At 36.1% G+C, this 25,610-nt stretch overlaps 1 long non-coding RNA gene across 5 annotated transcripts in view; it reads left to right on the forward strand.

The window, feature by feature from the left end:
* LOC143238504 (uncharacterized) overlaps window positions 1-25,610 on the forward strand; it is a 36,242-nt gene that overhangs the window by 1,924 nt on the left and 8,708 nt on the right. Inside the window, exons 1-2 of one of the 5 annotated variants that reach the window (XR_013020612.1) lie at window positions 11,479-11,915; window positions 15,432-15,572. This is a non-coding gene — a long non-coding RNA (uncharacterized LOC143238504). Of the gene's footprint in view, window positions 1-11,478; window positions 11,916-12,560; window positions 12,705-15,045; window positions 15,149-15,431; window positions 15,573-25,610 lie in introns of those variants that run through there. The other 4 variants (XR_013020611.1, XR_013020613.1, XR_013020615.1 and 1 more) reach the window with 4 other exon arrangements.

Here is a 25,610-nt window from a genome sequence, read left to right on the forward strand (position 1 = left end):
AATAGTCCATGAGTACAAAGAGGCGAAAAATATTATAATTTTCAGCTATGTTTCACATGTCTTACTACAACTTAAGAAACAGTCATGTGTAAATGTAAACAAACAAGCACACACAGACACACTGTTGATGAAAGCGTTACACGTTATATAAATGTCCGTTTATTTTAAAAAAATTATACACTTTCGAACCAAGCATTGAAAAATATTATTCTATTTTATGTTGCTATTTTTTTCTTTTCATTATGTCATTAGTCGAAATTTTAATATTTTTTGTTTATTTGTGCGTAGTTAAGCACAAACCTACACAGAGGGATATCTGTGCTTTGTCCACCACAGGTATCGAAGAAACCCGGTTTTTAGCATTGTAAGTCCATATACATTCGGCTCGGTATGACCTGGCATGTTCAGGTGGTTCAGGCACTCGACTCATAATCCATGGGTTGTGGGTTTGAATCCCTGTCACACCAAACATGCTTGCCCTTTTAACCGCGGGGGCGTTATAATGTGACGGTCAATCTCACTATTCGTTGGTAAAAGAGTAGCGCAAAAATTGGTGGTGGGTGTGGTGATGACTAGCTGCCTCCCCTCTAGTGTTACACTGCTATATTAAGGACGACCAGCGCAGACAGTCCTTGTGTAGCTTTGCGTAAAATTCAAAAAAGAAACAAACTGTATAAGCTCCGCTGTGCTACTAGGGAAAGAGAGGGGGACTTTTCTGTTCGTATATTTTACTTTTGTTTCAATCATCGCTAAGTAAAAAGTTAAGGTAATGTGCAACACATTGTTTGCAACTACTAGGTTATCTTATATCACGATTAATGAATGACAGAAACTCTCCTGTGCAATAATAAAGAATATGTAGGGAAATAACCCCCTTCCCCTCAAAGTCTGCTTACTTTTCAGTTGTATCTTATTAGTTTCCATTTCTTAAATATATCATGCTGTTTCCTATTCATGTCTTTCGAAACGCCTCCTGGTGGTTCAGCGATAATCTGGGGTCTTATAAAGCTAAATGTCGTGTAGCTTTGCATTTACCATTAACTAAACAGGAAGTTTATATTCGGCTTGTTTTGTTTGTTTTTGAAATTCTCGCAAAGCTACACGAGGGCTATTACACTAGCCGTCCTTAATTTAATAGTGTAAGACTAGAGGGAAGGCAGCTAATTATAACCACTCTCAGTTAACTCTTGGGTTGCTCCTTTATCAACGAATAGTAGGATTGGCCATCATATTATAACACACCCACGTTGTATTGAATTATTTATAATACTTATAGTTTCAGAACTTAATAAATGTTCTAACTATTCAGTCTTAATTGGTCCAGAGTGGCACAGCGGTATATCTGCGGAATTATAATGCAAGAAACCGGTTTTCAATAGCTATGGTGGGTGAAACACAGATAACCCATTGTTTATCTTTGTGCTTAACTTTAAACAAAAAAAACATTTTCTATAATTTTGGAACAAACGAAAGTGTTATGATGAGTTCTTTAAACTCCGAATGATGTCTGAATCCACGTGACTGCAATAAAGATTCGTTTAGATTCGACAAATGGTTTATTAAAGCCTCATTTTATGAAACTAGTACATCGTTGTTATAATGAGGCTTAATCAACGTACCATATAAGAACATTATAAATAGCTTAAGATAAAACAGGACTTCGTATTGAGGAAATACAAGAGTATAAACAACAGCTACAACGAGTAACATCTATTAACAACTGCGCTTACACGATAAAGTGATGTTCAAAAGTTAGAGTTTACATAATATTTCTGTAAGTTCAAGCATACTTCTTGTAGTTCTTAACCCTACACCTTTGTAAGTTCAAGCATACTTCTTGTAGTTCTTACCCTATACCTTTGTAAGTTCAAGCATACTTCTCGTAGTTCTTAACCCTACACCTTTGTAAGTTCAAGCATACTTCTTGTAGTTCTTAACCCTACACCTTTGTAAGTTCAAGCATACTTCTTGTAGTTCTTAACCCTACACCTTTGTAAGTTCAAGCATACTTCTTGCAGCTTTGTAAGTTCAACTTCTTGTAGTTCTTACCCTATACCTTTGTAACACATTTGTAGTTCCTAACCCTACACCTTTGTAAGTTCAAGCATACTTCTTGTAGTTCTTACCCTATACCTTTGTAAGTTCAAGCATACTTCTTGTAGTTCTTAACCCTACACCTTTGTAAGTTCAAGCATACTTCTTGTAGTTCTTACCCTATACCTTTGTAAGTTCAAGTTCTTAACCCTACCTTTGTAAGTTCAAGCATACTTCTTGTAGTTCTTAACCCTACACCTTTGTAAGTTCAAGCATACTTCTTGTAGTTCTTAACCCTATACCTTTGTAAGTTCAAGCATACTTCTTGTAGTTCTTACCCAATACCTTTGTAAGTTCAAGCATACTTCTTGTAGTTCTTACCCTATACCTTTGTAAGTTCAAGCATACTTCTTGTAGTTCTTACCCTATACCTTTGTAAGTTCATACTTCTTGTAGTTCTTACCCTATACCTTTGTAAGTTCAAGCATACTTCTTGTAGTTCTTACCCTATACCTTTGTAAGTTCAAGCATACTTCTTGTAGTTCTTACCCTATACCTTTGTAAGTTCAAGCATACTTCTTGTAGTTCTTACCCTATACCTTAAACACAGAAACATTTACACCACAATCCTTGTACATTCACGAAAAAAAAGGAAAAATATTCAGACGAAACAGGATGTTGTGGTCCTGACTATAACAACATGAGAACTAAGTTATGCGTGTTGTTTTGTAGAAGTTTCAAACTACTGTTGAAATGTTTGTTTTCGGATATTAAAGTAAAGGCTATTCAAACGCTAACTGTGCTAGCCAGCTCTATTTTTGAGCTGATAGACTAGAGCGAAGGTATCCACTGCTATTTCTTAGACTACTTTTTATCTTACAAAATAGTGGGAATACACTGTCACATTTATAACGCCTTTATAATTCTTAAACTGCGAAACGTGCTTTTTATTATGTTTTTCTTTTCCGCTACGGTAACCGGGTTGTGAACTCTGAACCAACAAATCCACAGTCCTTAGAACATGCTCAGGCACAGCGAATGTTGTTCTAAGAATAGTATTAGTTAAAGTGGTTGCATGATATTTTTATGTTAAACATAAAGTACAAATAGTAATAGAGAAGAAGATATTACCTTTCATCTTCACGCGTTCTTAACTGTTGTTTATAAACGTATCATCCTTTTTTTTATCTCGCAAACATTAACAGTCGTAATGGACTGTCTGGGGAATATCTGTTACAGAAATCAATAAAAAAACAAAACAAATACAATATCAGTTCAATCGTCACAATTTTTTCACATTCGCTCGTCAACTGGACATTTTAATAATCAAAGACGAATCTCTGATTAAAAAATAAAAAATAAAATGATCATACTGAATCTTTGTGTCTCAGGGCGTCTACGTAGAGAAAAGCGTTCTACACTGCACGTGCAGTTTACGTAACTTTGTTTTTCTTTATCTCGAGTTTCGAATGAAGTATTATCTTATTTGTTTGAGTAGTCCACTACGTAACGAACTAACAACAAGATCCATTCTGTTGTCCGCACTCTCTTGAAACAGCGCTCAGCTCGTGGACATCTTTATCTCTAACCATTCATCAGATGTTATGACATCAATAAGTTAAGTACTAGAAGCGTACCGAATCACTGTTCACATAAACACGGAAAGATACAGTGAAATGGAATGGTCATCTCACCAGAAACTGGATTGCTTCATTTACTGATGGTGCTCATCTAGATACTTCTAGTGCTTTTGAGAACCAGTAATCATCAGTCATATGGGACGTTCCATTTTGTCTGTCCAAACTAAATAGAGCAATAGATAGCTGTAAGGAGCTGACAAGTTCCGTAGTTATCAGCTAAGGGACCAACCACGCAATATATTCATTGTTTACAGTATTTTGCAATTCAGTTTTAGAAATATCACATTTACTAAAGTGTGTATTTACAAATATTTAGTTCTCATTTGTACCTTGAGTTGAAAATAAGTAAATGATATAACAATGAGTCGTGCACATTAGACCCCAGTGGCTCAAGATCGAGTCTGAAGGCTTATAACGGTAAAAACCTGGGTTCGATACCTGTGATAAACACTACGCATGTAGCTCATTGCGCTTGGTAACAAACTATACATCAGACCTGAGACTTCGTATTTTGTTTCATTTATATGAACATAACTTACAGATGTATTATTTCACTATAAGTTTCATGATGCCACTAAACTTTAACTTTGATAACAGATATACTTGTTTCTGTACGAGAAAGTTATGATATATATAGAACTGAAGTTCACTACATTCATGAATTATATACGAGAAGTTTGCCAAACGATAGGGTTTTCTTTTTATTCCCTGTAAACTAAACATGCCAAATTAAACCAACAAATGTAATCCAGTTAATTTGTCCTAATGGTTCCCATTTATTTTGGTTCAAAGCCTGCTTTACGTACACTGTATAGAATATGCGACCCTTTTCCTTTGCATTATATATATACACATATCTGTAGGACCAAAGGTTTCCAACCTAGGGAGACAGTCTTTCATTCCCACCCCCTTGAAAGTGTTCTAAACATGAAAGGAGTCTCCCGTGTTTGGCGCACCTCCAAAGGGAGTTGGTTAGCAGATGTGAGCAATCATACATTATTTCTCAACATGTTTGTCTTTACATACAGTTCGTTTCTTTAATTATCCATTATCTTGGTCAAAACATTATATAATTCTGATGTAATGATATGAATCCAATAATATACGGTTGCCCTAAAAATGTCGCTTGTTTGGATACCTTACCCTTTGCAGACCTTCCTTTCAGAAACCTAAAAGTGTGAACATTAGTGGATGATTGAACAGGGTGATGAAGGATGGAAAGAAACATTTCTGCCCTTCCATAAAGACAGATATTGTTAGATAAACATGTACATCTATTAACTTGATTATTGGTCAATCACAAGTTACTCACGTAAAAGAAAAACTCTCTTTTTCCTGATACGAAGGATCTTACTTTGTGACGTAATTAAAGCGTCAATACCTATATTTTATAGAGCTGACATATGTATGATCTTTCTTATTATATTTCAAAGTTCGTTATTCTTCTCGATAATTTAATTATATTAGTGTTACTTTACTTTAATTATTTGTGTCGCTAATTCATATATGATTAGTCTTTCTGGTGATCATGTTCATGATAGTATGGAAGGTAGTAAGTATTTGTTGTGATGAACAACATGGTAGTGTGGAAGATAGTAACTCTTTGTTGTGATAAGCTACATGGTAGTGTAGAAGATAGTAAGTCTGTTGTGATGAACTACATGACAGTGTGAAAGGTGGTAAGTCTTTGTTGTGATGAACTGCATGACAGTGTGGAAGATAGTAAGTCTGTTGTGATAAACTACATGATAGTGTGAAAGGTATTAAGTATTTGTTGTGATAAAGTACATGGTAATGTGGAAGGTAGTAAGTCTTTCTCGTTATCATGTTCATTGTAGAGTAATGAACTACATGATAGTATGGAAGGTAGTAAGTCTTTGTTGTGATGAAATACGTGATAGTGTGAAAGGTAGTAAGTCTGTTGTGATGAACTACATGATAGTGTGAAAGGTATTAAGTATTTGTTGTGATGAAGTACATGGTATGTGGAAGGTAGTAAGTCTTTCTCGTGATCATGTTCATGGTAGAGTAATGAACTACATGATAGTATGGAAGGTAGTAAGTCTTACTAGTGATCATGTTCATGGTAGTGTGGAAGGTAGTAAGTGTTTGTGGTGATGAGCTACATGGTAGAGTGCCAGGAAATAGACTGTTTCCTGTGATAATTTATATGGTAGTGTGGCACATTAGTCAACTGTTTGTTTTTATATAAACAGTACGTATATATATGTGTTTTGATAGCAAAGCCTCAACGGGCAAAATACACCGTGTACACCGAGAGGAATCGTACCCTGATTTTAGCGTTGTAAATCCAAATACATATCGCTGTGCCACGAAGTGGCTTTAGGGTCCAACCACGGACACCTGTTTATAAAAGATAACACTATTTGTTTTCTTGTGTGAAGTCCTTGTTATTGTTTGTTAGTAAGCACAAATTTCCACGAAGGGCTAACTGTTCTCTGCCCACCGGATGTATTGAAACCTGGGTTTCTGGCCGTGTAATTCTCCAGGTATGGTGTTGTGCCGCTAGGTGGCGCTATGTAAGGAAACATTCAACTGTTTTTATCTACATTAATGGTTAGCTCATCGATTTTACAAAAGAAGAAAGAACATAACAAACAGCGATCAGAATTTAATTAAAATAACCGGATTTATTGACTCCATATTTAGTCAAGCACTTGTCTTTTAGAAAGCCTACATTTACTAAGTTTAAAGGACTTAAATTTTGACCAAGTTAACTTACTGAAACAGACGTATTACTAGTATGTTCACGAACCGCTCCGTTTCATGCTCTATTTTACGACTGTGCATATTAACAATGGTCCTGCAGCATAGTGTCCATTTCAAAAGGCTCGTTTTTAAAGTTGTTATGTTAAAAGCACACCACTTCTTTCATGATTTACATAATCTATTTATATTACCATGACAAAGGTTTTGTAGCGACCGTTTTAACAGTCTGATCGAACAGATAGCCATACTTATGTATTCGTATAAAATAACACTAATACTTGTTTCATTCTTCATCTCCTTGAGGTATGCGATGGATAAACAGATATGTCATGGAAACAGCTGTGTACCTTGACTTCTGTCCATTTTCCAAATGACGATCCTTTTTTATTACATTGCGTGAATTTGCCTAAGACACGTTGACTACTCATACCACTGACCTTTGTTTTCGTAGGATCCTAGCTGTTACAAGTTACCACATTTTCTTTACCTCTGCTAAGATACAACTTGTTGTAGGTCTCTTTCCGGATTGTCCTGACACCTCAAACTGATCCATATTCCCTTGTTTTTTGACACCATTACGTGTAAGAGATATCCCAGTTTAGGAAGTTATAAAACCCTGAGCTAAAGACATATTTATGATCTCAATACTGCTATATGCTCTTCACACAGACCACCAGCTTATTTGGTGGCATCACACCATCTCCGAACACCATACAATATCAAAACGTGGCTCTGACATATTTCTTTCCACCTCGAATTTACATTGGGTTTGGTTATGAAATGAATTGCATGCTTGCATATTTTCCATCCCGATTTAATATAATGACTAAACTTCAGAAGATTAACTCCAGAACAATGTTTTGCTTGCGTTTCGTTAACATCGTTAATCACTCTCAATGTGAGAGACATGAGCACGAAATTTACGTTAAATATGACAATTTAATTACCCGTGTTGATATTTAACACAGAGACTAGACATTAAAACATTGAGATTACAACCGAGCATTTAACACTTTCCAAAAATGTGGGAAGATGTAATAACCCATGACAAAAGTAACAGAAATAACTGCTCGTTAACAAAAGTGTCTTGATCTAAAAACAATGGGCTTGAACTACATTAACAAACTTTATCCATTGCGATTGCTTGCCTCAACTTTTGTAGGCTTATACGTGTGTAAGTTATGCCATTGTCAGGGTCAAGAACCACCCTAAAGCGGGATGGAGCATAACACACTTCGGGCCAGTGGTTCAAGAACAGACTAATCCGCCATTTCTAGAACCACGGTTTCAGTAACAGATTAATCTAATACCACTAGGATCAATAACAGGTTAATTTGGCGCTGTTAGAGCTAGTAGTTTCTGAACAAGTTAATCTGTCGGTACTAGTATGACCAGCAGTGGTTCATAAACAAGCTAATCCGGCACTACTAGGGCCAATCATTTAATAAAAGATTAATACAGCACCACTGGGGCGAGTGCTTCAATAACAGATTAATTCGGTACTAGTAGGGCCAATAATGGTTCAATACTAGGTTACTCCTGCATTAGTAAGGCCAATGATGGTTCAATACTAGGTTACTCCGGCACTAGTAAGGCCAATATTTCAGCACTTAGTTAATCCAGCATTGGTAAGGCCAGTCTTTCAATAACAGGTTAATCTTGTACTAGTAGGTCAAGTCTTTCAATAACAGGGTAATCCGGCATTAATAATCCGTCATGACGAGAAAACTCACTTGTATAGAAAAATATATATATATAGTGTGATAATTGCCACGACTTATATATTGGAGAAACAAGTAGGAAAATGGAAATCAGATTCAAAGAACACAAAAAGTCATCTTCACACGTTTTCGAACACTGCAAATGAAATAAACACAACATAACCATAAAAACACCCAAATACTAAATAAAGAAACAAACATAAACAAACGCAAAATTAAAGAAGCCTTACTTATACAACAACTTAAACCCAAAATAAACCAATTCAAAGGAACACCTTTACACCTATATTAATAAATATATCCAACATTTAAGCACGCCCTCTACATTCCTACACTCAATTACACAAACACCTTCAAACATGTGGTCAGGTACCGGTCAGTAGCATTTTCTTTCTTTGTGAACCTGACGATGACCGAAGAAGATCAAAACGTCTTCTACATAAAAAAATTCTCAACCCATACCAGCCGTTTTTACATATCTAATCCGGCGTTACTAGGGCAAATCTTTCAATACCAGGTTAATGTACAATATTATGCTTTTAAATGATCAGCGAGCAAAATTTCAAAACCATACGTGTCACAGAATCATTTAGTTTTGCATTATTACGAATAGGAAGGTACTTATAGAAATTACTGCAATAAAAAAACAAATCGTTTCTTTAGTTTGTTTGTTTTGTTTTTGAATTTCGTGCAAAGTTACTCTAGGGCTATCTGCGCTAGCCGTTCCTAATTTAGCAGTGTAAGACTAGATGGAAGGCAGCTAGTCATCACTACCCACCGCCAACTCCTGGGCTACTCTTTTACCAAGGAATAATGGGATTGACCGTCACATTATAACACCCTGTGAGGGCGTTGTGAGGGCTGAGAGGGCGAGCATGTTTGGTGCGACTGTGATTCGAACCCGCGATCCTCGGATTACGAGTCGAACACCTTAACACACTTGGCCATGCCGGGCCTCTTTAGTTTGTAAAACAAAATTGACAAAGCTAACAGAGAATTGAAACTTAAAATATGTTACTCTGTTTTATCTTAAGTTTTTTTTGATATAATGAATAAATCAAAGAAATTGCTCTGAGATTTTCTTCCTGGAAATTTCCAGAAAGTTGGGTAAAATCTCAAATGTAGTTTTACCCTCATCATATGTTTAAAGAAAACGGGTTCTGCTTATACGCTAGTGAGAAGGAAATAGCTGGGTTTTCCGTTTGGGTGTATTTATGTATAAGTGCACAATGTAGAGTAAGTACTGAAGGAAACAGATCAGCGTTTATTTCGTCCAATACGTACTTAACGTTACCCAAAGCACACTCGTATACACGTCTACAATTTCTACGATTTGAGATTGTGAATTTCTACGTTAAAATGTCACACGCAACCCAAATTACAAATTTTAAACACATATTATATAAGAGTTAAATAAATGCTTGGAAGATAGTGCGATTAATCTTACTTCATTTCTTACGTCTTTATATTAATGGATCTTTAATCTGTGTTAGTTCACGAGTCACGTGCTCTCGAGAATCTTTGCTTCTCGTGGTCATCCAAACGGTTTCTCATTCCCTAAACTACTTACTCATGGTAATCTTATAAACTGACCAGCACTATTCAAGTCACGCAACATAGTTATTGGTCTACTACAGAGGGAAAGCCTTCACCATTCCTTTTTATTTCAACAGAATCTCAAATCGTTAGGCTACAATCATATTTCGTGAGCTGTATATCTGAGACTAAGCCTAAACTTATCTATATATTCATCACTCCAGCACACTTATCTGTATCATATTTATAAAAACTAGACTGTTATTAACTCATCCTTTCATTTCGTGAACTACTTGTTTCAAATTATTTGAATTTGTTAACTCTTTGTGAAGAACGACTATTGATTTCCTCATCTTTTATTACGAAGTATTTGAAGTTGAAGATTTTATAAAAATTCTAACTCAAAAATCTTCGTTTTCCTTCTGTCGTCATTCTCAATACTAAGCTGAAATTAAATTAATTATTATAATATTTTGCTTCAAAAGTAAGAAATAACATGTTTAAGTTGGCAATAATATCAGGTGGCTAGGAACATTCTGAAAACAAAACTGATTTTGTAATTAGAAGATGACGAAAGAAAGAACAGAAGTCATAGAGGGCTTCTGTCAACTACGGTCGTCCCCCAGTGGAACAGCGTATGACTGCTAGAAATCGGGTTTTGACACCCGTGGTAGGCTGAGCACAGATGTCCCACTGTGTAGCTTTGTGCTTAATTTCAAACAACTACAGTTGTACAACATAATTGATTGTAAAAGAGGAATCATCGTGTTTTGTAAAACGTTTTCAATGTTACTTGTAAACCACGAATCGTCTCACGGTTTTAAGTTGTTCTCTGCTTAGTATCAGGTCAACCTCTGCTTAGAAACAGGTTAACCTCTTTCGATTCATGGATTTCTTTTTGCTTTCTTTATTCTGTTCAATACCAAGAATGGTTTTAACAGTATAAAGACATTTTAAACCTCGTATTAAATCCACGTTTCACTATAATTCTAATGTGGGCGTTAACGACTGTGATAACATGTGACAGTTCCAAATCAAAATCAAATCTTCAGTGGTGTTTTGGTCGCGACCTTTGGTTGTCTTCTCTCCTCCCCACCCATGTAGTTAATACATTGGTAGGGTATATGTTTTGCATCTGTCGAGCTGTTGTGAAAGAAACTAGTGACCATGAATGCCTATGATGTCATTTCCAATAGTTTGATTTCCGAAAACCGTGGTAAGTTAGGCGTGAGTTGGCCCTGTGATAGAGCTATAGATTTCGGAGCCGTGTGTTACAAAAGTTGCAATCAATTCTTTAGTGTGGAAGGTGGTTGATAGATTTCAGATAACTAATTACCTTCCATCTGATCACTAGTCCACAAACTCGCAATCTGAGGGTCACAAGCTCGTATCCTCGTCACACCAAACATGCTCGCCCTTTCAGCCGTGGGAGCGTTATAAAACGACAGTCAGTCCCACTATTCGTTAGTAAAAGAGTAGCCCAAGGGTTGGTGATGGATGGTGATCACCATCTGCTTTACTTCTATTTACTCTTACACTGCTAAATTAGGGATGAGTAGCGCAGATAACTCTCGTGAAGCTTTGCACGAAATTCAAAAACAAACATTTTATTGCGCATTCATGAGTTTAAGTTACTAGAAGTGTATTTACTTATATACCCTTTAATACACTCTTAATATTTTATTTTAATGATAGATTGTAAGTACTAGCTATGAGCGACTTATTTATTATAGTTAATGTAGTTATTTAACGGGTGGAAGTACCAATCTATCATGTATGACGTATATTGTCACTGCCATCAGTAAGTTGTTCTTATATGGACATTTATTGAAATACTTCATTGTCTATTAAATAATTATAGTATGTTAGAATATTTATGAACATCTTTTACTGTTTTTCTTATTGGTACGTGATATGCTGTGGTTAATATTTTGTCTTGAATTATTTTCACTTCAATTTTTATTATGTTTTGTGATGTATTGTACTAAGCTGGTCATGCGTATTTCAGATATTGGTGTAACACATGTTATATAGATTTTAAGAATGTTTTTTGCTGATATATCTCTCTTCTGTCCTGATGGACGCCACACATATTTTACTATTTTCAACGCTCTCTTTATTTCGTCATTTACATGTTTATTCCAATTTGGTTTTGGATCACACGTGACTCATAAGAATTTTCCGATGTGGCTTTCTGGGGGCAAGTTCCTCGTAAACGTGGTATTGGTAGATCCTTTAGCTGATTTTGTGAAAAGTAAGTGTGTTTCTGGTATGTTTATTTTACTTCTGGATATCTGATAGTATTCTTGTATTCTATTAAGTTGAGATTGTGGGTTTGTTGCTGCTGTTACCAGAGTTGAGGAGATTTTTCCAGGTTACCACATCGTCCACAACATGTGAGCCAAAACCTTCATTCGAGTCATTCGGGACAAGTTACTGACATACATGATGAAAAGTACTGGGCTAACCACCCCTTCCTGAGGGACCATGCTTCGGGGGTAAAATACTCCTAGTAGGTTCCCTCGACATCAGTTTAACATCTTCTGTCTGCCAGAAAGTTGTACAGCCAGCAAATACTTCAGCGGTGTAGCCAAGGGGGGCAGAACCCCTGGAAAATCTCTGCATATTGATCACATAGTATTTTTCAGCTTTTTATATATCACAAACTCGCTTTGTATCATTTAACAAAAAAATAAAACTTATATGAACACTATTACTTTTGATTTAATTTGTTTTAATAACAATTTTATTAAAATGTAGATGGAGTTCAGTTTTTAATTTATTTATCCCCCATAATTTTTTTCTCCCTCTTCCTAAACGGAAACCTGACTACGTCACGGAATAATTCCACGTGATAGTTCAATTTCCTACATGGAGAATCTGAGACCGCCATGTCGCACAGTGTCGGATGTTTTCTTAACATCGATAAAGCATGAGACAGTGAATTCTTTTTTGTTGTTAAAACTATCAGTTATTGTTTCTGTTAATCTGAACAAGTGGCCTACTGTTTTTCTAGGTTTTGGGAAACCAGTTTAGCTTTTTGGTAATTTGTCTGACATTTCTAAATACGTTATTAATCTGTTGCTTACTATTAGGTCAGATGACCGGTCGCGAACTGGTTTTCACTGGTATTCATTGGTTTCCCCTCTCGGTGGAACATTACTGCATTAGTTTTCATTCTAGATGCCGGGCCATATCCTGTTTTGAATGATATATTAAATAATACTGTTAGGTGGCGAAATAATAGCTAAGTGCCTTTGTTGAGTAATATAGCTTAGATTTCGTCTTCATATGATGCTATGTTTTACGTGTTTCTTGTATAGTGTAACACTTTGTTCATAGTGATATTATGTGTTACTAGAGTTGTTTCCGCATTTTGTTTATTTGATTGTGTTTGATAATATTTATTGGAAATTATGGAGTGTATATTTCATTGTTTTTTGTCACAAATTCGTTAACCTGGTTATAGAAATGTGTGTTCATGTCTGGATTGTCACATTATAACGCCCCCATGGCTGTTTGGTGCGACGAGAATTCGAACTCGCGCGCGATCCTCAGATTACGAGTCGAGCGCCCTAACCACCTGATTATTCCGAGCCAATGTTTTTATTACTAATAATACTTTGTCAGTTTCAGCTATCACATTTTTTATATTTTCTTGTGCATGTGTGTGTGTTTTTATGGGGGGACTTCATATCATGAACAGTATCAATAGTTTGTTTATAGTTTAGTTTTACACTACACAATGGGCAGCCCATACCATGCCCACCACAGATATCGAAACCAGGATTTTAGCATCATAAGTCTTCAGATTTACTGCTGCGCCGCTAGGGACACTCTGAGATGCTACTGAGATATAAAGCAAAGAAAAATCTCGATGGCCAGTAAAATGAAATACGAGGTTCAGTAGATTACATTAAAACGATTTTATACAGAGTGATTATGTCTAAAATGTATCGCTTTCATTAAGGTTATGCAACAGCTCTTTCAAACAAATACATTCGTACGTACATACTCAGATCATAAAGGTATTTGTTCTGTCGTAAATTTAAAATATCCTAAAACGAGATATTTTTCTATATGGTGGAACTGAAAACAATAGAATATGAATCAGCTTGGGGTAAAAGGGCCTGCAAAAAATAGACCTGCAACAATTAGCACCCTGCTCGCAGTAAAAAAATCGCGGCGTCTTGTAATAGATAAGAATCAATGATCACATAGGTAATTGGAGAAAGACATTCACGTGACCCACACAAAATAATCAAAAAGATATCCCTCTGGAAATGAGACCAACAGTGTATGGGCCAACTACAACAAGGCTTCCAGCTGTCCCTCCCTTTCAACCTTCGCCTACCTCAAGCAGCTGGAAAAAGAAATGAGTATTTATGCTGTTGCATACGAAGTCACACTGGTAAACTTGCCAGACGCAGTGCTTACTGACTTCTGTGGAATCGAACTATTTAAAGAAGTTCGCTAGAAAACCGTCGTCAGATAGCTCATTGTGTAGGGTTAAGATCTTGTATCAAATTGAATAAATATAACAGAGCACAGATAGCTCATTGTGTAGGGTTAAGATCTGTATCAGATTGAATAAACACAAGAGAGCACAAATAGCTAATTGTGTAGATTTGTACAAACATACAAACATCACTTTATTTAATTAAGTCGTTATCATCATATTTGCTGAGAGTGACTTGTGCTACCACGTGACTGGTTGTTGCCAATGAAACATAAGGAAAGTCAAAACCTCAAGATACAACTGACTGAATAATAAACAGATAGAAATACAGTAACTTAGCAACCTTCTTCATTTTGTTATGTAGAAGTTAAAGACAAGTTGGCATAAGTGAGAGAAAAACAAGTGAAGAATTATTTTATTTAATAATGATGGCAGAAACTCCTGATAAACCTATATACCATATATCTCTACATTAAACATATAAATATAGTTTTATCTTCATCTCGCTCCATATTATCTTAGACTATGTATTATGAACATCACACGTTGACGCTGTAAAATGATCTCGAGCCTTAAAAACAAATATTATCTAATCGGATGATCCATAATAACTATAGGAATGTGAAGGAGTGTGGCTTAATAAAATTATCTTTAACATTACTTGACAACACGAATCAACATAAAACAGAAAAAAAGAAATCTGTTGTCAAATAAACAACATTTTTGATAACTTCCACCACTTATACGTGTGGATATGTGTCAAAGTAACAACTGACACATATTGCTGTGTCAAACAAAAACTAATACACTATATAGCGGCCAAAGACACTTTTTTGTATAGGTTTTTTTTCATTTTGACTACCACCAGTATGTTTAATATTTCTCATTATGACTTAGGTCCACCTTAGGTCAACTTGTGTTCAGGGTTCCTTATGAGGGGTGGAATTCTCTTAAACTAGTTTCACTCAATAACACACGTTGATCAAAGTGTAGACTGAACTGACCTCTCCTGCACTTCGACTTCGAGGGTAAACAATTTTCGGAATACTAAGTTTATTTATTAATACGTCAGATAACAAAAGAACCCTACAATAACCGCAATAAAAAGAACGAAATTAAAATAAAATCGTAACATTCGATTTATATTGAAACAGAGATAGTTACTGGCATGTTTAGGATGTCTTCATTATATTTAATACATTTATGTTTATGTTTGAAATTATGACAGACGAGCTCACGTCATATTAACCTTTGTTGCAGGCCTAAAAGATAGATAAAAAATAATGTACATGTCTCTCACTGTTTTAACAGCTCATAACCACGAAGCCGAGCTTCAAGCATGGACCAATCAGAAAAGAGCAGAAAGAGATCTATTTGGATTATCTGGAAGCTTCTGACAGGCAGCAAGTAATCGGCTATGTTCCGCGAGCTATAAAACGACAGGATCTAAAGGTGAGCTGCTACAACAAGGTGATTTACATACATAACACAGTAATTGTTACTTTTTGTAGTGAGCGCTAAAACCACTGTAATTGACGTGTAATTTTTTTCTGGGGCAAGCATGCTAACATCTAGTAAATGCTTGGCTGACTAACTCCATAATGTCTTCACTCTGACTTTGTAAACTTAGCATGTTAAGCAAATCAAACACCTAATCCTTGTATATTTTAACTGTTTGGAGAGTAAAGAATTGTAGATTGTTGGTTTGGTTTTGGTTTTTTTATATTCTCCCTTCCCGATTTATGTTCCTAATCTCAGTTGTTAACTTACTTCAGTCTTCTAAAACATTACAATAAGTCCGCTGAATATCAAACATTAAACATGTACTTGTTGTTTTTATGAATTATCCATACTCGGAAATTACAGTCGCTATGCTTAAAAATTCGAGTCAGAATATTCATTACGATTGAGTTTGTTTGTTTGTTTGTTTTGAATTTCGCGCATAGCTACAAGAGGGCTATCTGCGCTAGCCGTTCCTAATTTAGCAGTGTAAGACTGCAGGAAAGGCAGCTAGTCATCACCACCCACTGCCAACGCTTGGGCTATTTTTTTTACCAACGAATAGTGGGATTGACCGTCATATTATAACGTCACCACGGCTGAAAGCGCGAGCATGTTTGATGTGACGGAGAATCGAACCCGCAACCCTCAGATTACGAGTCAAGCGCCTTAACCAACTGGCCATGCCGGGCGCCACTGGGAGACAGCAATAACAACTAACTGTGATTTAAGAGGTTTATTACTTAGATTAATTACGTGCCACAAGATATATAAATAAACCAACTAATCCCTGTACTATGGTTACGCGACCGTTTTAATAACCCTCACATTTCAGCCTCGTGCTAAACTGACTCACTGATAAGTACTGAAACTGTATTACTAAAATACGTTATTGTTATTAACAAAAGGCGGTTCGTATTTTGAATTAGTAAATATGTTTGGCACTTTTTTGTTGTCGTTTATTTTATATAAGTTGAATATACCGTTTGACACAATCTCTGTTTTCACGTCAAGAGATCACTAGTATAGAATGAATCTGCCATGATTGTACACGTTTCTAAACGCTCAAGCTTGACAATAATAACTTATTTAGAGAAGCATCGCTAAAGCCTATATACATATATATATATATATATCACTGAATTGTTGTTTGGAATTATAGCAAAACTAACGCTCTTTGTAATACTATGTTTCTGCACTTCGTGTTCGTCAGAACTGTAACACAAGTGGTATTTAGGATTGAGAGAAGGCACGAAAGTTCTGTTTAAATTAAAAGCCGGTTTCCGATCTGTGTAATTATACTCCGTTATTATTACAATGCAATTCCACATGTTCCTCCTGACTCTAATAGAACACAGCACATCATTTTGTAGTTAGACCTGCTTTGTATTGAACGATCTGTGCATACACAAATAAAGTATGCTAGAGGAACTGGTCAAGCTGGTAACACGTTGTCTTTAATCATAAAATACCCCAAATATCTGTTTAATAAATCATATTTTAGGTTGTAAATTATTCCCATTGGTTTGAAAATGGACACTTCAAAATTACAACGAATTATTAGTTTCTAATAAACGAACTTCTCATAATCAAAGTGTAAATCTCGTTATGCTACGTATTGATTTTCCCATTTAGTTAAATAATCATTTCTGAATAATCTAAAACAAAAATCGCCACACTGATGAGCCACGAAATCGTGTTTCTAATCTTTAATCTGTGATAACGAAGACTTTTCTGTCAAGACACGAGCCTACTGTGCCAAGTTTTCTTTTGAAAAAACAACCCTTTTTTTTTTGTAACGTGACAAAAATCACAAGTAAACCGTAACTTTTGTGTCAGTATTTATTGTATACTCCAGTCAGGCAAGTATTCAATGTGATCTGATGCTGGAAGCTTTAACAAAATGAACGTAGCCGGTTATAGTTTGGTTTGTTTTGAATTTCGCGCAAAGTTACACGAGGGCTATCTGCGCTAACCGTCCATAATTTAGCAGTGTAAGACTAGAAGAAAGGCAGATGGTAATCACCACCCGCCGCCAATTCTTGGGCTACTCTTTTACCAACGAATAGTGGGATTGACCGTAACGTTATAATGCTTCCCACGGCTGAAAGGGCGAGCATGTTTGGTGCAACGGGGATCCGAACCCGCGACCCTCAGATTACGAGTCGAGTACCTTAACCACTTGGTCATGGGTAGTTATGAAATAGTGTAAATAAAACTGATATTACAATTATTAACCTATACGACACTTGATTGTTTATACATAGACTTAAAAGCTAGATCAGAGACCACTACGGCTCAACAAAGGACTTTTCTAGTTTGGAACTTCTGACAAGAGATAAAGCAACAAAACCAACGTCACCCACCGCCATATGGACCGACTAGAGCGCTTATAACACCCTCTAACAGCTGAAAATGCGGAGAGTGTTTATCGATGTCAAGTTTTGAATCTCCCACACTTGAATCCACAGCCTGTTACGGTAATAACTAGGGACCATGCCACAGCCAATAGTTTGGTTTGTTTCGAATTTCGCGCAAAGTTACACAAGGACTATCTGCGCTAACCGTCCCTAATTTAGCAGTCTAAGACTAGAGGGAAGGCAGCTAGTCATCACCACACACCGCCAACTCTTGGGCTACTCTTTCACTAAGGAATAGTGGGATTGACCGTAACTTTATAACGCCCCACGGCTGAAAGAGCGAGCATGTTTGGTGTAACAGGAATTCGAACCCATTGCCCTTTGCGAACTCAACCCATGTATTCTCAAGATAGCTAGTATGGGTATTAGCACTTTAATTAAATTAAACTACAAAATAACGTTTCGACCTTCGTAGGTCATCTTCAGGTTAACAAAGAGAGTTTGTTTTGCACTTTATTTTAATTAAAGTTTTAATATTCATACCAGCCGTATTGAGAATACATTTTTACTTCAAGTGGGTTTCTTGACGTTACGCCTCAGGCGACTCTCTTGTGTATTAATTTTGTTTTTTAATCACTTTAGCTTTCTACCTCAAGTAATGTCTCGGGAAGTCTGAAGCTTTTATAAACATCTTATATGCATTTAAACAGTCGTATCCACCCGAGCGTTTGTCTATTTCCCGTTTGAAAAGCTGTGCACGCTGACAAAGCTCAACACTCACTTTTGAAATGACGGGAGATCAGGCACGAATATTGTTGACGTCACATTTTATTTCACGAGCTGAATATTCTACAATAAATCGTCAATAATTAATCACGCTATCATTCATATTTTAAAATGTGACGTAACTCATAGAATAAAAATGTAGATTTATTGTATGTTAATGTTGAGCGGCTCTTAGCATGAGTGAACTGCTTTTCGCGATGGGCAAAATAAATGGCTCAAAGCTTTTGCAACACAATTATCCTTTCAAAAGTCCATAAAGTGATTTAAATTGATAGATGAACTTAAACCTTTCCCGTCACAGTGGACGGATACCTTTTCTTATAATCCATTAATAATTCTATATGAGAACCGTATAGTAAACCCGAGTATTTCGGCGGATTTCCCCGAAACTAACAAACAAGACTAGTTTTGTTGTTTCTTTTTGTTGTTTTTTTTGGCTCTCTCTAAGAATAAATCTGGAATAATATTTGGTTGTCAAGAAAGAGAGAAAAGACGTAGTTCAAAACATTAAAACTTGTTAATATTTTTCAACCAGTAGTCTGCTGATTTTCGTTCTTTTTGTTTTTTTCATCTGCAAGCATGTGAGCATAAGTCAGTTACCAATCTGATCTCTTACACCATATGACTAGATAGTTAAGGTGCTCAACTCGTAATCTGAGGGTCGTGGGCTCGAATCTCCATCACACTAAACATGCTTATCCTTTTAGCCGTGGGGATGTTATAATGTTGGAGATGTTAACGCCGAATCACTTAGAGAATAAACATTCAGATCTGCTTCCGGTTCACAGAACATTTGTGCTTTTCTCTCTTGTCAGAGCGATTGTTTACTTGTACCACATCTGTTTAAAGTGATTCAAAGGCAATGACAGATGGACCAGACGAGAGTCTGACTAATATTTTCACTCACTGCTCTCGTTCTTGATTCTCTGAAAAACATAAAATGATGTTTTGGAACAGCATAGGAACTAGTGGTCCATCTTAGTTGTTCCACACTCTGAACTAAATTAACTTTAAAACACACCTCAAAACCAGCTCTTATAATTCATGTTCTCCTCCTACTTCTCTAGATTGTTATTAAACTCAAGGCCCCGGAATGGCTAGATGGTTATGGCACTCGACAACACGAGGGCTATCTGCGCTAGCCGTCATCCCCACCCACCGCCAACTCTTGAGCTACTCTTTTACCAACGAATAGTGGGATCGACCGTCACATTATAACATCCCTACGGCTGAAAGGGTGAGCATGTTTAGTGTGACGGGGATTCGAACCCGCGACACTTGGATTACGAGTCGAATGCCTTAACCATTTGGCCATGCCGGGGCCTCGTGTTTAATAAAAATCTAGAGAAGTATGAGGAGAACATGAATTATAAGTGCTGGGTTTGAGGTGTGTTTTAAAGTTAATTTAATTCAGAGTGTGGAACAACTAAGATGGACCACTAGTTCCTATGCTGTTCCAAAACATCATTTTATGTTTTTCAGAGAATCAAGAACGAGAGCAGTGAGTGAAAATATTAGTCAGACTCTCGTCTGGTCCATCTGTCATTGCCTTTGAATCACTTTAAACAGATGTGGTACAAGTAAACAATCGCTCTGACAAGAGAGAAAAGCACAGATGTTCTGTGAACCGGGAGCAGATCTGAATGTTTATTCTCTAAGTGATTCGGCGTTAACATTTCCAACATTATAATCTTGTTTAGATAAGGAATTCGTGTAAATATTTTCACTTAAGAGCCAAACTAAATATTCAAAAAATCTGTTAAATATTTATTTATTTCTTAACATACGTGATGATGACTTCAGAGAGAATCACACAGATAAATATCGTTCATGGTATACTGGTTTAGTTAAGCTGATGCTAACTTAGCTGTTTAGATTGTTGAAAAGTATATGTCTGTTAGTGTGTCTGTCCTAGTGAGACCCGGCATGGCCAGGTGGTTAAAGCACACGACTTGTAATCTGAGGGCGGGGGTTCGAATCCCCGTCACACCAAACATGCTCGTCCTTTCAGCCGTAGGGGCGTTATAACGTTACGGTCGATCCCATTACTCGTTGGTAAAAGAGTAGCCCAAGAGTTGGCGATGGAAGGTGATGAAAAGCAGCCTTCTCTCTGGTCTTATACTGCAAAATTGGGGACGGCTAGCACAGATAGCTTTGCGCGAAATTGTAAAGAAACCAAAACCTGTCCTGATGAAGAGGACAATATGGCACGTATGATTATGCGTGGCAACAGGATCCAAACTTCAGATAATAATTTCTAAATATTAATTTACTTATTGAAAGTTATATCTTCCTTGACATTTTCTGGAGTAATAATACTTTTTCTTATGAAAAGGTCAAAAATCAAAATAGTAGCTAAGATTTATTTTTTGTAATATCGTATCGTCGCGATACCTTCCTTGCTATTTTGTAAATAAGTATTTTTATATCTTAAATTAAAAAATCACGATTGTAACTGCTCGTTTACATTATTTACTATAGTTTCCACAAAACATGAAACTATTAGGCCTAAACGATCGTCATAAATCTTCATAACTCTCAGAAACTATTTGTCCCGTTTGATTATTATTGGCAGATTATAATTATCACTTACCTTATGGCATAATTATGATCTTTACAAGTAACATAAGTAACCTCAAACAGAAGGAACGACAGGAAACGACGTTTGGATTAAATTCAGGTTTTTTTTTTACTTTTTTCTGGCTTTAAAAAAGAAAAGTAGTATTTATTTACAGAAGAAGAAAAATGATCATAGGTGAAGAGTACACAAAGAACTAATACAACGCTGTTCTGTGAGTGGCGAGAGCTATTACCGAAAGTTCCGAAAGAAATTCAGTTCTATTTATACAAATAGGAAAGATATAACCTTAAAGTCTCACTAAATCTTCCACACAGCTGATGGCAACAGAAACTACGTAAAAAAACAACAACAACATACTTCGAATAGTATAAGAACAGTATCTCAAAACATCTACCCCCCTAGTGGCATAAAAATATATGTTCGGACTTATAACTCTAGAAACCACGTTTTGATACCTGTTGTGGACAGATCACAGAGAGCCAAATTTGTACCTTTGTGCTTGATTCCAAATAAACAAATTCACCTTACTGCTTGCTTGTTTTGTTTGTTTGAAATTTCGCACAAAGCTACTCGAGGGCTATCTGTGTTAGCCGTCTCTAATTTAGCAGTGTAAGACTAGAGGGAAGGCAGCTAGTCATCACCACCCACCGCCAACTCTTGAGCTAATCTTTTACCAACGAATAGTGGGATTGACCGTCACATTATAACGCCCCCACGGCTGAAAGGGCGAGTATGTTTGGCGCGACGGGGATGCGAACCCGCGATCCTCAGATTACGAGTCGCACGCCTTAACACCTTGGCCATGCCGGGCCCTACTGCTTGCTACATGGTCTACGTACTTTACAAAACGAGGGGTTTTGCTTTTATCAAACAGTAATTTTTTATGGTATTGAGCTCTAAATTTTTCTTTTGTCTTTAAAGAAAAAGTAGCAGCTTTGTTTCTTCAACTGTATAAAAAAATGTGATGGAATAATCTAATTGATTTTTGATATTATTTTCACATTTATTGCCAAGATCGATTTAACATCTCTTTTAACAGCACGTATTCATTTCCAAAGTCTTATATATTTGTGAAAAAGAAGTTAGCTGAAGATGTTTTGTTACCCTTCCTTCAACACCCGATTGTCAGACTTGCCATACGCAGTAAAGTAGAAACTAGCACACTTTACTTTAACAAAATGGACCGCACTGAAACAGTTACATTTCAATAGTCACGAAAAAATCAAATGTCAAAAATAATGTTCTGAGAACATGTGTATTGAACGTTATTTATCATTATGATTGTGTTGTATCTTTAGTTTCATATATAGATTTAGTGTTAATCTAAATCTTTTAAGCTAACCGAATCTCGTAAGACAATATTGGGATTACTACCGAAAATGTCGATAACACTGAGACCGCCCATCTAATGAATCAGTATATTGTAATCACTGTTTGTTTGTTTTTTAATAATTTTGCATTCACTCAACTAATATGGCGCATGACATTACTTGTATTAATTATTAGGCTTTACCTTATTTCTGATCAATGTACCTGCCTTTCTTTCATAATGAATTAATGATAATTCATTTGACTTGTATTCAGTTTTGCAATCAGTTATTGAAAAATCGAATGCTCTAAGCCTATTACTATCATTTGATTCTTAAAGTATTTTATTCGCTTCTCAGTAGACAGCGTCGTTCAAAAATATACAAAATAGTTTCTGCTGGTGTCGCCACCTAACACAGAATACCGCGAACTCTTGATAAATTTTTGGGATATTTTCAACACTGGTGGAAAAATGTGTTGTGATCCAAGTATTTATCGTACTAATAAACGATTAAATTTATTCTTATTCGAAACCTTTTAGTTGTTACAAAATTACAGAGTGAATTTCGATCTACTTTAATAAGCCCAGCAGAATTGGTTGTTTTAACCCTAAAATTAAATTACCCAACATCTTAGATTATACCTAAACACGAAGAATGTTCTTCGAATAGCCAATGACATCTGAACGATTCACAATAGTGAAGAGAAAACACTTTCATTCTATCTTAAGTCTTTAGCTAATAAAACTAATGGGTCTTCAAGAATGCAATTATCTCGATGGTCCTGTTTTGTTTTACCTAGCCGTTGATGGCGATAAGATATAAGAAAGAAAATACTGGACTTGTTTCACATAGAGTAAAAAAAGTAAGGACATCAACGAGCAGCAGTCAAACACTCAAGTTCATCCCTGATTTATCACAAAACGATAACTTCTAAAGTTGGAACTCCAAAGTTCCTACACGAAAGTCGATTCGTAAAGAAAAACGACGTCATCCTCTTGATTGAATTAACTCGAATACAACAAGATGAGTTAAAGAAAAGTCTCAGAAACATTTAGTTAAGATTATAAAATATAAAATGAAAATTTAAGTCATATTTTAACAGAACGATTGTTTGTTTGTTTTGAATTTCGCGCAAAGCTACACGAGGGCTATTTGCGCTAGCCGTCCCTAATTTAGCAGTGTAAGACTAGAGGGAAAGCAGCTAGTCATTACCACCCACCGCCAACTCTTGGGCTACTCTTTTACCAACGAATAGTGGGATTGACCGTAACTTTATAACGCCCCCACGGCTGAAAATGCGAACATGCTTGGTGCGACGGGGATTCGAACCCGCGACCCTCGGATTACGAGTCAAAATCCTTAACACACTTGGCCATGCCGGGCCCTTAACAGAACGAAAGTGTTAAAATTATTACTATTGAAAAATGGCGTGATTATTTTTAAGGTATTAAAGGTTATTTTAAAATCCTGCGACACCTTAAGAGCTCCGTCGCATTTAAGTAAATTGAAACAAGTCTCCACAGCGATTTCTTTTCTATTTAGTTTCGAAGGAAAAAAGAAGGCTTAATTCAACTTAACTTTAAAATTTTTTCGTTATAACCAACATTAAAGAATTTATATTAAGCCTATCTCTAAAAAGTTATATTTATGTTTCGAAGGAAAACAACAAATAAAGCCAACTTTAACAAAAAATAATAAAGAAATTTGAATAATAAATATGTATTAAACACATATGGAAAAAAATAACAAAAACGAAGATAATTTGAGAGTCGAGATACATGAAGCTCATTGAGCCTTTAACCTCAAAACGAGCTGAACAGAACGTCACAAAATTAATATATTTTATCGCCATCTATTGTACAATGTTGTAAGCAATATTTCTGACACTATTTCCCCGCGTCTTTCGTCTTTATAACGATATATACCTTGTATTGCTTAATTTAGATTATACCTGAAATAAACAGAGTAAATGTTCTGTCAAACTATGTATTAATTTTTACCATCAATAAAACTTTTCCTTATGCTTTTAAGTCATTGTTTGCCAACCAATTATTATATTAACATAACATGCTTCCTTTCTGAAGTTAAAGTAGACAGTATTCGCCGATTATCACTGACCACTCTTGAGTCATAAAAGATGCATGTGACTTTGATTCATCTGTAAATACAAAAGTCTTAAAATGTAACTGTTCGCTATTAAACCATTACTTATGCAAACTTTTTCTTTGTTTTTAGACTTGATGAGACTAAAATAATATGACCAATATTAATAGAAAATATTACAGTAGAATTTCTCTTTCTTTAAGGTGTGTTTGTTTCTTTGTTTTGAATTTCGTGTAGAACTACATGAGGGCTCTCTGCGCTAGCCACCCATAATTTAGTTGTGAAAGACTATAATTTTTTATCGTAGCTATCTATCTGCATATAGCTATCCTTAATTTTAAACTTGAGAAAGAAGACCGCTAGCCCTTTGAATACTCTTTTATCTGCCCGAACAGTGGGATTTGACCGTCACTTTATAACCTACCTACAGCCCCAAAGTGTAGGGCGCGTGTCTGCAGCAATGATTGGTTTGGTTTGTTTTGAATTTCGCGCAAAGCTACACGAGGGTTATCTGCGCTAGCCGTACCTAATTTTGCAGTGTAAGACTAGAGGAAAGGCAGCTAGCCATCATTCTTGGGCTACTCTTTGAGCAACGAATAGTGGGATTAACCGTAACATTATAACGTCCACACAGCTATAAGGGTGAGCATGATTAGTGCGATGGGGATTTGAACCCGCGACCTACAGATTACGAGTCGAGTGCCTTAACTACCTGGCCATGCCGGGCCCTGCAGCAATGAGACATGAACCATAAATTTACACTCCGCGTACACTAACCACTGGCCCACACCTTAACGCCTTTCTATAAATAAAAATCTAGTTATATTGTAGACATTTTAAACCAGTATTC

This window comes from Tachypleus tridentatus, chromosome 13, assembly GCF_004210375.1.
Source record: "Tachypleus tridentatus isolate NWPU-2018 chromosome 13, ASM421037v1, whole genome shotgun sequence".
NCBI lineage: Eukaryota > Metazoa > Arthropoda > Merostomata > Xiphosura > Limulidae > Tachypleus > Tachypleus tridentatus.